We start from the raw sequence: 14,548 nt of genomic DNA, 5'->3' as shown, positions 1-14,548 counted from the left end.
ACTGCCTAAATACACTGTATATGTCTTCTCTCTCTGCGTCACCACTACTGGCCCTGGAGTATGTAAAATAACTGCAGACTGTTGCACTGTGGACTGGAATACAGCGGTGATGTAACAGCCAACACAGAGCCAGGAAAGAATTTTGCGCAAGCCTGCTGTAACACTTAGCTGGCTGCGTATGAATTAGGACAACTACCCCCAGCACAGACCCAGTACACTGAGGACGGTCACAGGCAGCCCAAATAGATTTTTTTTCCCAAATGTTTTTGGAAAGGCCCACTGCCTATATTCAATAAATATGTCTTCTGCCCCTGCCTCACCACCACTACTGGCCCTGGACTATGTATAATTACTGCAGGGCGCAATGCTCTGCACGGCCGATATACAAAAAAAAAAAGTGCAACACTGCAAAAAGCAGCCTCCACACTACTGCACACGGTTAGATGTGGCCCTAAGAAGGACCGTTGGGGTTCTTAAAGCCTAAAATACTCATAACACTCTCCCTATAGCAGCTCTGGCACCAGCAGCACTGTCTCTGATCTCTGTCAGAACGCATCTGTGGCGAGCCGCGGGAGGGGCCGATTTATTTACTCGGGTGACACCTGATCTCGCCAGCCACTCACTGCAGGGGGGTGGTATAGGGCTTGAACGTCGCAGGGGGAAGTTGTAATGCCTTCCCTGTCTTTCTATTGGCCAGAAAAGCGCGCTAACGTCTCAGAGATGAAAGTGAAAGTAACTCGAACATCGCGTGGTGCTCGTTTCGAATAATGAGCATCTCGAACACGCTAATACTCGAACGAGTATCAAGCTCGGACGAGTACGTTCGCTCATCTCTAGTAGGCACAGATTAGATATTAAAAAAACATTCAGAAAGCGAGGGTGATCAATGAGTGGAACAGGTTACCAGGGGAGGTGGTGAGTTCTTCTTCAATGGAAGTGTTCAAACAAAGGCTCGAGAAATATCTGTCTGGATGATTTAGTGTTAAGTTCGCATGGCCAAATAAGCACCGGGCCCACACGAATGTGCCCAAAACAGGCTGGGTATCACAAATAATGAAACCTAAACAGAATTCAGACCGGATACGGTGATGGAAACACCAACTGGACAGAGAACTGCATACTGTGGACTGGACTGACAGACAGACATAACATAGTGACTGACAAATGACCAAAACACTCACCTTGCATACCTGTACACATAAGCAGATGATATAGCTATCAAAGTACGAGGTATTGATTCGTACATTGGCCAATGAACTTAAGCTGCAAGGCCACAACAAGGCTCCTTGTGTCTTGCGGTCCCTACACAAGCAAGACACATCCACTAGGGGAACCAAAGGGTCACCCTAGCCCAGAAATGGCAAATAACTCAGGAGGACAAAGCAGAGACAAACTGACATAAAACTGACAGAAAATAAATGAAAGAACGGACATGAACCACCAAACTCACAGCAAGCTGCAATGGACAAGGATACATGACTGCTCACTCTGGACACCAAACAGACACTGACAGGAGCTGGGTTTATATGTGAGCAAATACCCATGGAATTGGCTAGCAGGAGATCACCACACGTGTGGGGCCGTGCGGCTGGAAACCATAGCCCTACAGGTCCCAGCAGCATAACGTAACATTTAGTAAATCCTGCTCTGAGCAGGGGGTTGGACCCGATAACCCTGGACATCCCTTGCAACTCAACCATTCTATAATTCTATGATCTTGTGTATTTGGACTTTTCCAAAATATTTGATACTGTGTCGCATAAAAGATTAGTATATAAAATGAGAATGCTTGGTCTGAGCGAGAATGTGTGTAAGTGGTTAAGTAACTGGCTCAGTGATAGAAAGCAGAGGGTGGTTTTTAATGGTACATACTTTGACTGGGTCACCGTTACTAGTGGAGTACTACAGGGGTTGATTTTGGGCCGTATTCTTTTTAACATATTTTTTAATGACCTGGTGGAGGGATTTTGCAGTAAAATATCAATATTAACTCAAGAGAGGACACAAGCAGATTGCAAGAGGATCTGGATAAATTGAGGGCTTGGGCAGAACAGTGGCAAATGAGGTTTACTACTGATAAATGTATGGTTATGCATATGTCACCATTACACACTAAATGGGAAACCACTAGCAAACACTGACATACAAAAGGATTTGGGGATTTTAGTAACTGTAAGCTTAACTGGAGCAACCAGTGCCAGGCAGCTGCTGCCAAGGCAAATATGATCATGGGGTATATTAAAAGAGGTATAGGGGCACATGATGAGAACATTGTTCTTCCTCCTTACAAGTCACTGGTCAGACCACAAAATGAATATTGTGTACAGTTTTGGGCACCGGTACCCAAGAAGGACATATCAGAGCTTGAGTGAGTACAAAGGCGAGCAACTAAAGTAATAAATAGAATGGGTAGACTACAATACCCAGAGAGGTTATAAAAACTGGGATTACTTAATTTAGAAAGAAACGGCTGAGAGGTGGCCTAATAACTATGTATAAATATATCAGGGGACAGTACAGAGATCTCTCCCATCATCTAATTATACCAAGGACTGTGACTGTAACAAGGGGGCATCTTCTACTTCAAGAGTAAAGAAGATTTCTACACTGACAAAGACTGTAAAAGCAGTGAGACTATGGAACTCTCTTCTTCAGGACATGGTGATCATAAATTTATAAAAAGAGTTCAAGAGAGGCCAATATTATATGTTATATGATTAATAACTTCAAAAGGGTGGTTGATCCGGGATTATTCCGATTTCTAGATCGGAGTCAAAGTTTTTATGTTAAATGGGGAAAATTGGCTTCTACATGATTTTTTTTTTTTTACTTTCCTCTGCATCAACATTGGGGGGTAATAGGCTGCACTGGATGGACATATGTTTTTTTCGGCATTATGTACTATGTTTCATGACAATTGACTTTCATTCGCAGGGTTTTTTTCTGAAATACTTGCAAGACCTCTCTCCAACATTGATCTCTATGAGTAAAATAGAAACATTTGGACATTATCAGTTTGTGACAGACTCGGTTTTCTTTTTTGAACAATCTTCTTTTATGAAAAGTTTCAGATAGTTATATCAGTTTGTGACAGGCCCAGTTTAATAGCGCTTCCCTGCTTCTGTGGTTTGAAAGCTCTATTAGATTTAAAGTTAACTTTTAATTGCGTTAATTCCAAATGTTGAATTCTTTTTCAGACTTGTTTCCCATGAGGGATTACATCCTTTCAACACAGGATATAAAAGAGCAGAGTTTTACCGTACATATCACTGCTACTGTGGAGCACGTCATTATTTACAGGTCCACTATATTATGCGTATTTCAATGAGCCTTAGCATATATACAGGTATGTATCTATTGTGCAGCAAATAATATTTAGCATTATATTAAGCTAGGCTTATTGGCCTAAAGGTCTGGGACCCCTAAGTACAGAGGTGCGTGTTCTATGTTTGCCTATCTCCCTATTCCTATACTGTTTGCCCGGGAAGCCACAGCTTGGTCCATGTATCAGACTCACCTCTCCATTTAGTATGCGTGCACACACTATTTAATAAGTATATGTGCCCACACTGATTGAAAAGATAATCCAATGTACCAACTGAGTGGCAGATTCCAGGGCAAACAGCAAAGGAATGGGGAGGCAGGCAAGTATAAATAGTTCACTCTTTGGCTCAGCAGCCCCTGCCCTATGAGTCCATACATATAGTGTATGATGTAGTGTATTATGTGTAATGCATACAGGTCTTATCTGAAGCAAATATCATCAGTGTTTAATCCTATGCAATACCTTTAGTATTAAAATAATCAAGCTTTTTTACTGCATGTTTTCTGTACTTTGTATTTCTTGATAGTGTCCGCATGTGTATGATAAGCAACGTTCACACTTGAACTAATTCTTTTCTGCAATGTTTTGTTTCTATTTGATAGGTATATTAGTACAGCAAGCAGTGTTAACATATGCAGAAAAAAACACAAAAATCAAACAGCTACTATAAGGGAAAAATTTTATAACTAAGGGAACAGAAAAAAAAAAAAAGTATAAGGGCTTTTACCCACTAGCGTCCTTTTTTTCGCTGCGATTTCACAACGTTTTTTTTTTCAAAATGTTAATGGGACTTTCTAATATTAGAATCGCATTGCACAAATATCGCAGCAACGCAAACTTGCGATTTTTGTGCGATGCGATTTAAAAATTAGAACGTCCCATTGACATTTTGAAAAAAAAAAACACAGCAAAATCGCAGTGAAAAAAACCCAAAAACAACTGAGTAAAAGCCCTAACACAGAACTTGCAAAAAGTATAACAAAGACCTGACACAGCAGGAGCAACAATACAGAGAAACACTGAGTGCCAATGTGTAATACCGGTAAAGAACATAGTAGCATGACATAACTACAAAGTGAGTATGGCTGGGAGAGCCACAGGACATTAGCACAACATGAAATACAAGAGTAGCCAAGGAATAAAGTGGGGAGAGAGTGCTGGCACAAGAGAAGGGGAATAATACAGAAGAGAAAAGATCTTGAAACATTATAAAACAGAAGCATATTACACATCACATATAAGATCTGTATACAGAGAAAACTACAACAGTTATCCAGTCCCATCATGTATAACTATTAGGGATGAGCGAGTATACTCGCTAAAGCACTACTCGTCCGAGTAATGTGCTTTAGACGAGTATCTTCCTGCTCGTCCCTGAAGATTCGGGAGCCGACGCAGCTGACAGGTGAGTTGCGGCGGGGAGCAGGGGAGAGCAGGCAGGAGAGAGAGATCTCCCCTCCGTTCCTCCACGCTCTCCCCCCGCCGCTCCCCGCTCCGCGGCGGCCCCCGAATCTTCAGGGACGAGCAGGGTGATACTCGTCTAAAGTACATTACTCGGAAGAGTAGTGCTTTAGCGAGTATACTCGCTCATCCCTAATAACTATTAATTTCAATACTAATTCTAAGTTCCAATTATTATATGTGTACATCAATGCTTTATTCTCAGTTTTGCAGGCTTCAGAGCGGAAATTAACCTTGCTCTAATTATTTGCATTTGGATAGTCTTACGCTAGACGCTAGTATAGTCTTTTCATCATACTCCATACATTAATCTTATGTGCAATGATTAGCTATCCATCCTACTGCATTAGAGGAAGTTCAGGGATTTGTCTGTCGATAAGCGTGAACCAGACTTGAACTTAAAGACGACTTGTCACCACTCCTGACATGTCTGTTTTAGTAAATACTTGTATTCCCTATCAAAAAATATTCTGGATAATCTTTTCTTAAAACGCTGCTTTGTATCATTCCTATGTTATTCCTCTTAGAATTTATGAAAGCATAGACAACTGGGTGTTACCATTCTCCTTGTCAAATGGGTATGTATTAAATAGCCAGTATTGATATATAACAAAAAAAGTTTGGTACTGTGTTAGCCAGTAGAGCAAAATGGGATTGTTCTCATCAAGAGAAACCAAGTAATCTTGTAGCTTTAATACCTTTTTAATGGCTAACAAAAAAGCATCATGTTATAGCGAGCTTTCAAACCTACTCAAGGCTCTTCCTCAGGCTTAATGGAATAGATCCAAAGAGGCATATTTATATATACACATACATATGAAAAGACACAGACATGGTCTGATTAATTTACACTTAATACAATACCAGAACAGAATGAGTAGAGGAGTAAATGCTTAATTAGTTCACTAATAAGGGATGTGAAAGTTTTATGGTGCCCAGGTCTGTGTGTTATCTGCGCTATAGATTTCCCTCCATCTCCAGTCACGCATGAAGGCTCTTAAAATATTTAGGCCTGTGTTGAAAGTGTCAAGATGGTTATAAAGTTGTACTCCAAAATTCTTCTATTTCGTTGAGATTTGAAGTTGCTTTTTAATATAGTAACTGTTAGGTTTTACTGCTGGGACCTGTAGTACTATGGTTTCTAGGAGCACATTTCCACTGGTGTGGCATGATTGTGCTGGCTGGTTGTGGGGATCTCCTACTAGCCAATCCCCCAGGTCTTTGCTCCCATATATACTATATCTGTCTGTGTCTGTTTGGTGTCCAGGGTGAGCAGTCCCGTTACTTCTGTGTTGCAGCTTGCTGTTTGACTGGTGCCCTGTTGTCTGTTCTGTACAACTTGTGGTTTGACTTGTGTCCTGTTGTCTGTGCCGTTGCTGCTTGCTGTGTGAACTGTGTCTGGTGCTGCTGGATCATGTGTCTTGTTAGAGTAGGGACCGCAAGACATGAGGACCCTTGATCGATGGGCTTGCAGCTTAAGTTCATTGGCCAATGCACGAACTAATGCTTCATATTTATATTTCAACTATTCCAGCTGCTTTAGAGTGCGGAGATGTTTTGCGAGTGTGTTGGTCATTTGTCCTATGTTCTGGCTATCCGTAAGTTCAGTCCGCAGTATGCAGTTCTATGTCCAGTTGCTGTTTCCGTCAGCACGTCCAGTCTGAATTCTGATTTAGACCCCCGTGTTTGTGTTATACCTAGCCTTTTTGGTCCTGCTTACGAAGGCCCGGTGCTTATTTGCCACACAAACATAACAGTAACTTTCATATGTTCTATGATGTATCCGTGACTAGAAAAATGCTCAGCCACTGGTAATTCTGTTTTGTTTTTACTTGTGTAGCGATGAGATCTCATTCTCGCTTTCAGTTTTTGTCCTGTTTCTCCAATATAAAGACCTCCAACAGGTCATTTACTGCACAGGATTAGGTACACAACATTCCACTTGGGACATGTGAAAGTCCCTGTGATTTTATAGTCCTGCTATGTGTTTAGGATTTGTATCCTGTCTGTTGTTAGAGCATGTGAGCAGGTCTTGCAGCTCCAGGGCAATGTACTCCTGATTATAAAGTTTCTCAAATTTGGAGGTAGCTTGTAACACAGAAGTTGAGGGTCCGAGAATATGATTTTCAGACGGTCATCCTTGTGTAGGGTACAGAGTTTCTTTGCGGTCTTCCTTAGTACCTGTAGCTGCAGATTGTCGGTCACTACTAGAGGTACATGATTGTTTTCTTTTTTCACTGGGTATGGGAGAAGTTGATTTCTGGGAATCCTGGTGGCTCTGGTGATTTGGTCATCATTTGAGGTGGGGGTTGTAGCCCAGATTTAAAAATGTCCTTTTAAGGTGGTATAAATGTTCATCTCTGTCAGCTGGGTTAGAGCAAATCCGGTTGTATCTGATAGCCTTGCTGTAGACAATGGACTTTTTGATGTGTTTTGGATGGAAACTGTCCCATGTGAAGTATGTGGGTCAATCAATAGGTTTGTGGTATAGAGATGTCTGTATTGAGGAGTTAGAAAATTTTATGGTGGTGTCCAAAACGTTGATTTCTGCAAAGAAGTAGTTTAATGTCAGGTTATGGTGGGGTGAAATGCACTGAATCTCTCATAGAATTTTATTAGTTCTTGTTCAGAGTTGGTCCAAATGATTATGATGTTATCAATGTAGCAGATGTAGGCCAGTGGTTTGCTGGAGCAGGAGGCCAGAAAGTCACTCTCGACTGCCCCACATATCTGCAGGAGCCTATTTATTTGTCCAAAGTGGGGTTGTGACCAGGAGGGATTGTCAAATCAGATTTCTTCTGTTTGTAAGTCTTTATGTTGGAGAAATAGGACGAAAACTGAAGGCAAGGATGAGATCTCACCACCACACAATTAAAGAAAGAAAGACAGAATTACCTGTGGCTGTGTATTTTTCTAGTTACTGACACAACATAGAACATATGAAAGTTACTATATTAAAAGGCAACTTCAAATCTCAATAACATAGAAGAATTTGGGAGTACAGGTTTATAACTATCTTTGACACTTTCAACAAGGACTAAAGGACTAAATATTTCAAGAGGCTTTGTACATGACTGGAGAGGATGAGAATGATCAGATAACACACAGACCTGGTGACTCCCTAACACCGATTTAGGCACCATACAACTTTCACATCACTTATCAGGGGAATAATCAAGCATTTACCCATCTACTCATCATGGTCTGGTATTGTTTTAAGTGCAAATTAATCACACCTGTCTGTGCTTTTCATATATATATATATATATATATATATATATATATATATATATATATATATATATATATATATATATATATATATATATGCTTGAATGCTCGCTCTAGCATCATGTATTTTTGTTAGTCATTAAAAGTCATCAAATCTACAAGATTATTTGGTTTCTCTTGTGAGAACAATCACATTGATATATAACGTAACCACTAAGAGGTCAATACATGTCATGTGAGACTCATAAGTTTGGGTCGATGATGCTGCAGCCTCTGATAGCCCGCACTGGTCACCTGACTTCCTCTGAACATACACAGTGAGAGATGGCATTGGGGCCACTGTAGCCACTCGGCTTTGTCTGGGGGGGCAGAAGAGATTTCAATCATTGATTTTGATCATTTCCTGACTAGAGATGAGCGAACCTACTCATTTCGAGTAATTACTCGATCGAGCACCGCGATTTTCGAGAACTTCCGTAGTCGGGTGAAAATATTCGGGGGGCGCCGGGGGGTGGGGGGAGGCGTGGTGGAGCGGGGAATAGCAGCGGGGAACAGGGGGGAGCCCTCTCCCTCTCCCCCCCACTCCCAGCTGCAACCCCCCACTCACCCACGGCGCCCCCCGAATCTTTTCGCCCGAGTACGGAAGTACTCGAAAACCGCGGCGCTCGGGCGAAAAAGGGGCGTGACCGAGTACGCTCGCTCATCTCTATTCCTGACACTTTTCACTGAAGAATAAAATTATTAAAACTACTAACTTTATTAAATATTGCTTAAAAATTCAAATTTTGGCAGAATCAAACATATCTGTGAGGTAAGAAAAGTATCTGTGGGGTCAGAGGGTAAAATCTCATAATTTATGGTGTCCCTCAAAATTCGGAGGCACATCTCCCTGTATTCCTGACGTCCCATTATTTTTTTTTTAAATCAATTTTTATTGAAAAGTTTTTGTATATATGACAAACAAAAACCGTCAAGTAGGGCAGACAAAGGTACAAGTATTGACAATATACATCAAATCCATACTCATATCATAATACCGAAGTCTCCCCATCCTACTGGCCAACCAACACATAACTCTATGCTGTTTAGGTTAACATCTTCCTCGGGAGAATCCCGGAACAGGGTCAACCAAGAACACAGTAATAACGACCTAAATTGTAGACAAGACAGACAAGGGGGGAAGAGGAGGGAGGGGGTTGGAAGGGGGGCGGGAGGGGGTTGTTAATTGTACTGCTCAAAGGTGGGGAAAAAGCCTCACCCGAATAGAACCAGGAGATGCTGCGTTCACAATTCCAGACTGTGTTAGTTAGGACATACGCACGTTTGCGCCAGAGTTGAGTCCCTCATCCACGGAGTAGGGCAGCCATAGCGCAATTCCGTTTTTTTAGCCGGAGAAGAGGCTCACCAACCGCATTTTACTCTATTTCGCCTCTGATTAACCTCCAGGGGTACCAGATTTTGTGGAACGTCTCATGTGAACCTCTCGTCCAACTAGAGAGTTCTTCTAAATTCATGAGAAGATCCACTTTGTCTCTCCACATACAAATAGTGGGGGGGTCTTGCTGACGCCACTTAAGTGGGATGAGGAATTTCGCAACGTCAATGAGAAACGCAATTAATTTATGTTTTAGGGGATGAAAAGTCGCTGTAGGCTTGCAAAGGAGAACCACCTCAGGGGAAAGGTCCAGAGCTGGAGATAACTTTTTCAACACAGAACCGACATCATTCCAGAAAGGTCTCAGAGAAGGGCATTCCCACCAGATATGGAGGAACGACCCAGTATGCGAATCGCACCTCCAACACTTATCCTGCGAGGCCAGTTTGTGATCATATAACCATTGAGGGGTTCTATACCACCTCACCAATAACTTGTAGTGCGCCTCCTGTGAGGTGACACAAGGGGAAAACCCATATGCTGTTCTCAGTATGAGCCACGTTTCTCTAGGAGTGAGAGAGATCCCCAGCTCCTTTTCCCAGGAAGTGATAAAAGTGGGATTTGACAGAGTAGCAGGAGCAATGAATTGTTTTCGAATCGACGACATCTTCCTATTGCTAGGGTTTTTTGCAGCTAATGTAGTCTCGAAAATGGTTAGCGGACGGGGAGCTTCATGAATCTTCAGAAAGTCCGCGATTGTTTTGTTTACGTGAGCTAGGGCAAGGAATGAGAGGTTGTGGTTAGGGAGCAGCTCCGCAATTATTGTAGAGGTAGGTTCGTGGGCCATAGAATGGACTTCCGAGAAGTCTAGGCCTTTTCCCTCTCCACACAAACTTCAAGAAGGCATCTCTCAATGCCCTAAAGAAGGTGCCCGGAATGTAAATAGGGAGCATACGGAAATTGTACAGGATTATTGGAAGAACATAAGACTTCAGAATGTTATTCCTCCCCAGCCAGGATATGAAATGGAGATGGTAAGAGCGGAGCAGACTTTTAATCTTGGTGAGTAGGGGGATAAAATTAGCGGTGTACAGAGCTTCTGCTTTCTTTGTAAATTTAATACCCAAAAAATCTATACCGGAATTTGACCAGGAGAAAGGTGAATTACTCATCAATTCTTTAAAGTGAGCTAGCGGAATGGAGATGTTTAGTACCGTAGACTTGGAGTAATTTATTTTGAAATTAGAAATGACACCAAACTCTTTCATAAGGGCGGCGAGCCGAGGCAGCCCCCTCTCAGGGTTCGTGACCAAAAAGATAATGTCATCTGCATATGCTGCAGTTGACAGGACCGCCTCACCGACCCTTAATCCCTGAATCTCTGAGTCCTTCCTAATCTTTTGCAGAAGAGGTTCCATTGAGAGAATGAACAGAACCGGCGACAGCGGGCAGCCTTGCCGCGTTCCATTCTTTATATCAAAGGGGGGGGGGGGGGGGACAGGATGTTATTTATTTTTAGCCTAGCATGTGGCGCGGCGTATAACGAAAATATGGCTGATATAAAGGCGGGGGGGAAATTAAAGTGGGAAAGGATATGTTTCATGTAGGACAAGTTGACCCGGTCGAAAGCTTTTTCCGCATCCGAACTAACAAAAGCTAAAGGGATATTCCGTTTTTGAGCATATCTTGCAGCATGTAGCAACCTGATACAATTATCCTTCCCCTCTCTGCCTTTGACGAACCCGGTTTGCTAGGGATCTATCAAAGGGGGGACAAGTTTTTCAATCTGTTTTGCTAAAAGTTTAGCCCACAACTTCATATCAAAGTTGATCAGCGAAATAGGCCTATAGCTTCCGCAGTCTTCCGGGTCGTTCTTGTCCTTGTGAATTAGGGTAATATGGGCTTCTTTGGCCTGCTTTGGGAGGGGGGTTCCGAGTAGTAAAGAATTAAATAAATCCACTAACTGTGGGGTCAGGAGAGATTTGAATGTTTTGAAATAAATAAGTGGGAGGCCATCTGGGCCTGGACTCTTTCCCAGAGGGAACAAAGCAAGAAGATCGTCCACTTCCTGAGCTGTAACTGGGGAGATTAGGTCAGCTGCCACTTTTTCTTCTAGCTTGGGCAAGTCTAAGTCCTTCAAGAAGGCCTCAGTACGAGACCGAGCTTCAAGTACTTCTTTGGGCGAGAGGGGGTCCTGTATATTATAAAGACGTGAATAAAACGACTGGAACTTGTTAGCTATCTCCCTGGAGGAGGTGACAGAATGGCCAGAGTTGGTTTTAATAGAGTTGATGAGATTTTTGGTACGCGCTTTTTTAATAAGCGCAGAGGTGAATTTACTACCCCTATTTCCCTGGGCATAGACCGTGCGTTTGAGGTATAAGTGCTTTTTATTGTATTTGCTCTCCAAATAAAGTTTAAGCTCTTTCCTAAGGGAAGTTAAATCATCTAATGTGGACTTACTCTGTGAAAGCTTCGTTGCTTGCTCAAGTCTGGCGATTTGTTTTAGCATCCCGTCAATCACTTTCTGTTGGGCCCGCTTAACCCTTGATCCCAGGGCGATCAAAAGGCCTCTTGCAAATGCCTTATGGGCTTCCCAAATTATTGGCGTGGGCGTCTCAGTGTTTTTGTTAAGAGAAAAATATTCCTCAATGGCTATTTTTAGTTGTACCCTGTCTTTTTCATTGTCGAGAAGTGAAGGGTTCAGTTTCCACTGCCACTCACATGGCGAGGCGGTAACCAGTTTTAAATTGGTATGAAGAGGGGCATGATCCGAAATTGTGATCGGATCTATAGCGGCGCTCTCTACCAATTCTAGGAACAAGGCGGAAATAAATACGCAGTCTAGACGTTGAAAGGAGGAGTGAACTGTAGAGAAATATGTATAGTCTTTAACTGACGGGTATATGTAACGCCAGGCGTCTATACCAGACCCATGTCAGAAAGTTCTCTGTTCAGCCTCTTCAATCCGGACTGTGATATTTGTGATTTTCCCGTCGAGGAATCCAAAAGGGGGCAAAGAGTGAGATTTAAGTCTCCACCCAACAGGATCGGACCAGAGGCAAACTGTTTTAGTATTTCTAACTGTTTAATCAGCCACGGGACCTGTCCTTTATTGGGGGCGTAAAGGTTCGCTAAAGTCACCTTGTTGCCCTGTAGAGTCCCTCTCAGGAATAAGACCCTTCCTTCCTCGTCCGAATACTGGGCCTCACAGGAAAAAATTACGGACCTGTGAATTAAAGTCGAGACACCTTTGGACGCCGATGTCGGGTAAGAACTATGGTAGCCCTGTGGGAATTGCTTACCGGGGAGGGATGTGCACCTATTTCCCCTGAAATGGGTCTCCTGTAAAAAAGCTATTTTTGTACCGTACCTCCTCAAGAGCAGCGAGATGTGGTGCTTCTTCTCCGGGGAATTAAGGCCTCTAACATTGAAGGTAGTAAGCCGAAGAGAGTCCGTCATATTGATGAGAGCGGTTTGTGGATATGTCACTAAGGGTGTCAGGAGAGAGAACACAGTCGTTAAATATTAGGACACAGCTTCGTAGACCACCTCTATTGGTGCAGTGAATTAGGGATGGGGGGATGGGGAGGAAACAGGAGGGAACTTAGGGGAGGAGAGCACAGAGGGATGGGGGAAGACAAACAATAACACTATATTACTTAAAGGAGTTTGGTAAAACCCGCTAGGGCAGACAATAAGCTAACTGTGGGATAGGGCAGGTTGTCTGGTTAAAAAACAGATAGGGCAGACAACTTGGTACAGCCTGTGCTGTAGGGCGCCCATCCCCGCCCCAGCAAAAGTGGGACACTGAGAGAAAAACAAAAGGGATACAACCGAGGGGCTCTCGACTAGCGAAGAGCCTACTGAATAAAGGAATATTAATGAACAAATACGCAATAAGAATAACGTAGTGCACAGTAAGAATATCACATTCAGCCTGAGCTTTTGCAGCATGGGTACTGAACTGTGCGAATGAGTTGCACCACTCAGGGAAGGCATCTCATAAAAACCATCTGAGCGGGATACTTAAGTGCCATTTTCCCCGGGGAGTAACGCCAAAACCGAGGTAGAACAAGAGGAGAACACAAAAAAGCCAGTCTCTTGCATTAAGTGTCTGGGTGACTATTAGCCTCCTTCGCCTTCTTCCTCTTCCCCCTAGGGGACTTCGGGTTTCCCGCCTGTTGCCATGCTTCAGATAATGGCAAATTTGGAAGTTTGGGGAACTCGGGTAGGGGGAGCCAGCAAGGCAGTTCAATCGGCTCAATATCAAGATGAGTCCAGGCATTCTCGAGGTCTTCAGGGGAGCGAATAGTAAGCCTGCGGCCATACACGGATATCCCCAGGCGAAAGGGGAATAACCAAGAGTACTTAATACCCTTAGCTCGGAGCGCCTCCAGGAGGGGGCGGAGGAGACGTCGCTTGTATAGGGTGGAGGGAGCAAGATCCTGGTAGATCTGTATAGGGTGATCGTTGTACCTCAGGTCCCGGCGAGATCTAGCAGCTTTAAGTATTGCAAGCGCATCTTGAAAGCTCAGAAGCTTGCAAATAATGTCCCTAGGGGGATCAGCAGCTGAGGGTGGGGGTCTGAGCGCTTTGTGAATATGCTCTATATTAATAGGAGCTGAAGCTTCTCCTCCCAGCAATGAACTGAAGATCTCTGCCCCCACCTTAAAGAGGGACTCCGTGGCAAAGGTTTCAGGGACCCCCTTTATCCTGATGTTAGACCGTCTGTTGCGATTTTCCAGATCTTCTTGGGAAATCAAAACTCTATTAATATGCTCATGCTGATCTTTGAGGGCTTGTGCCATAGCCAGTGCATGAGAGGAGGTGCTGGCTGAGGACTCCTCTAACTCCTCCACCCTCCTCCCCATGTGCTTAAAGGGGTTGTCCCGCGAAAGCAAGTGGGGTTATACACTTCTGTATGGCCATATTAATGCACTTTGTAATGTACATTGTGCATTAATTATGAGCCATACAGAAGTTATTCACTTACCTGTTCCGTTGCTAGCGTCCTCGTCTCCATGGTGCCGTCTAATTTTCAGCATCTAATCACCCGATTAGACGCGCTTGCGCAGTCCGGTCTTCTTCTTTTCTGAATGGGGCCGCTCGTGCCGGAGAGCGGCTCCTCGTAGCTCCGCCCCGTCACGTGCCGA

Source organism: Eleutherodactylus coqui, chromosome 4 (genome assembly GCF_035609145.1).
Source record: "Eleutherodactylus coqui strain aEleCoq1 chromosome 4, aEleCoq1.hap1, whole genome shotgun sequence".
Lineage (NCBI taxonomy): Eukaryota > Metazoa > Chordata > Amphibia > Anura > Eleutherodactylidae > Eleutherodactylus > Eleutherodactylus coqui.
Note: the sequence above shows the minus strand (reverse complement) of the source record.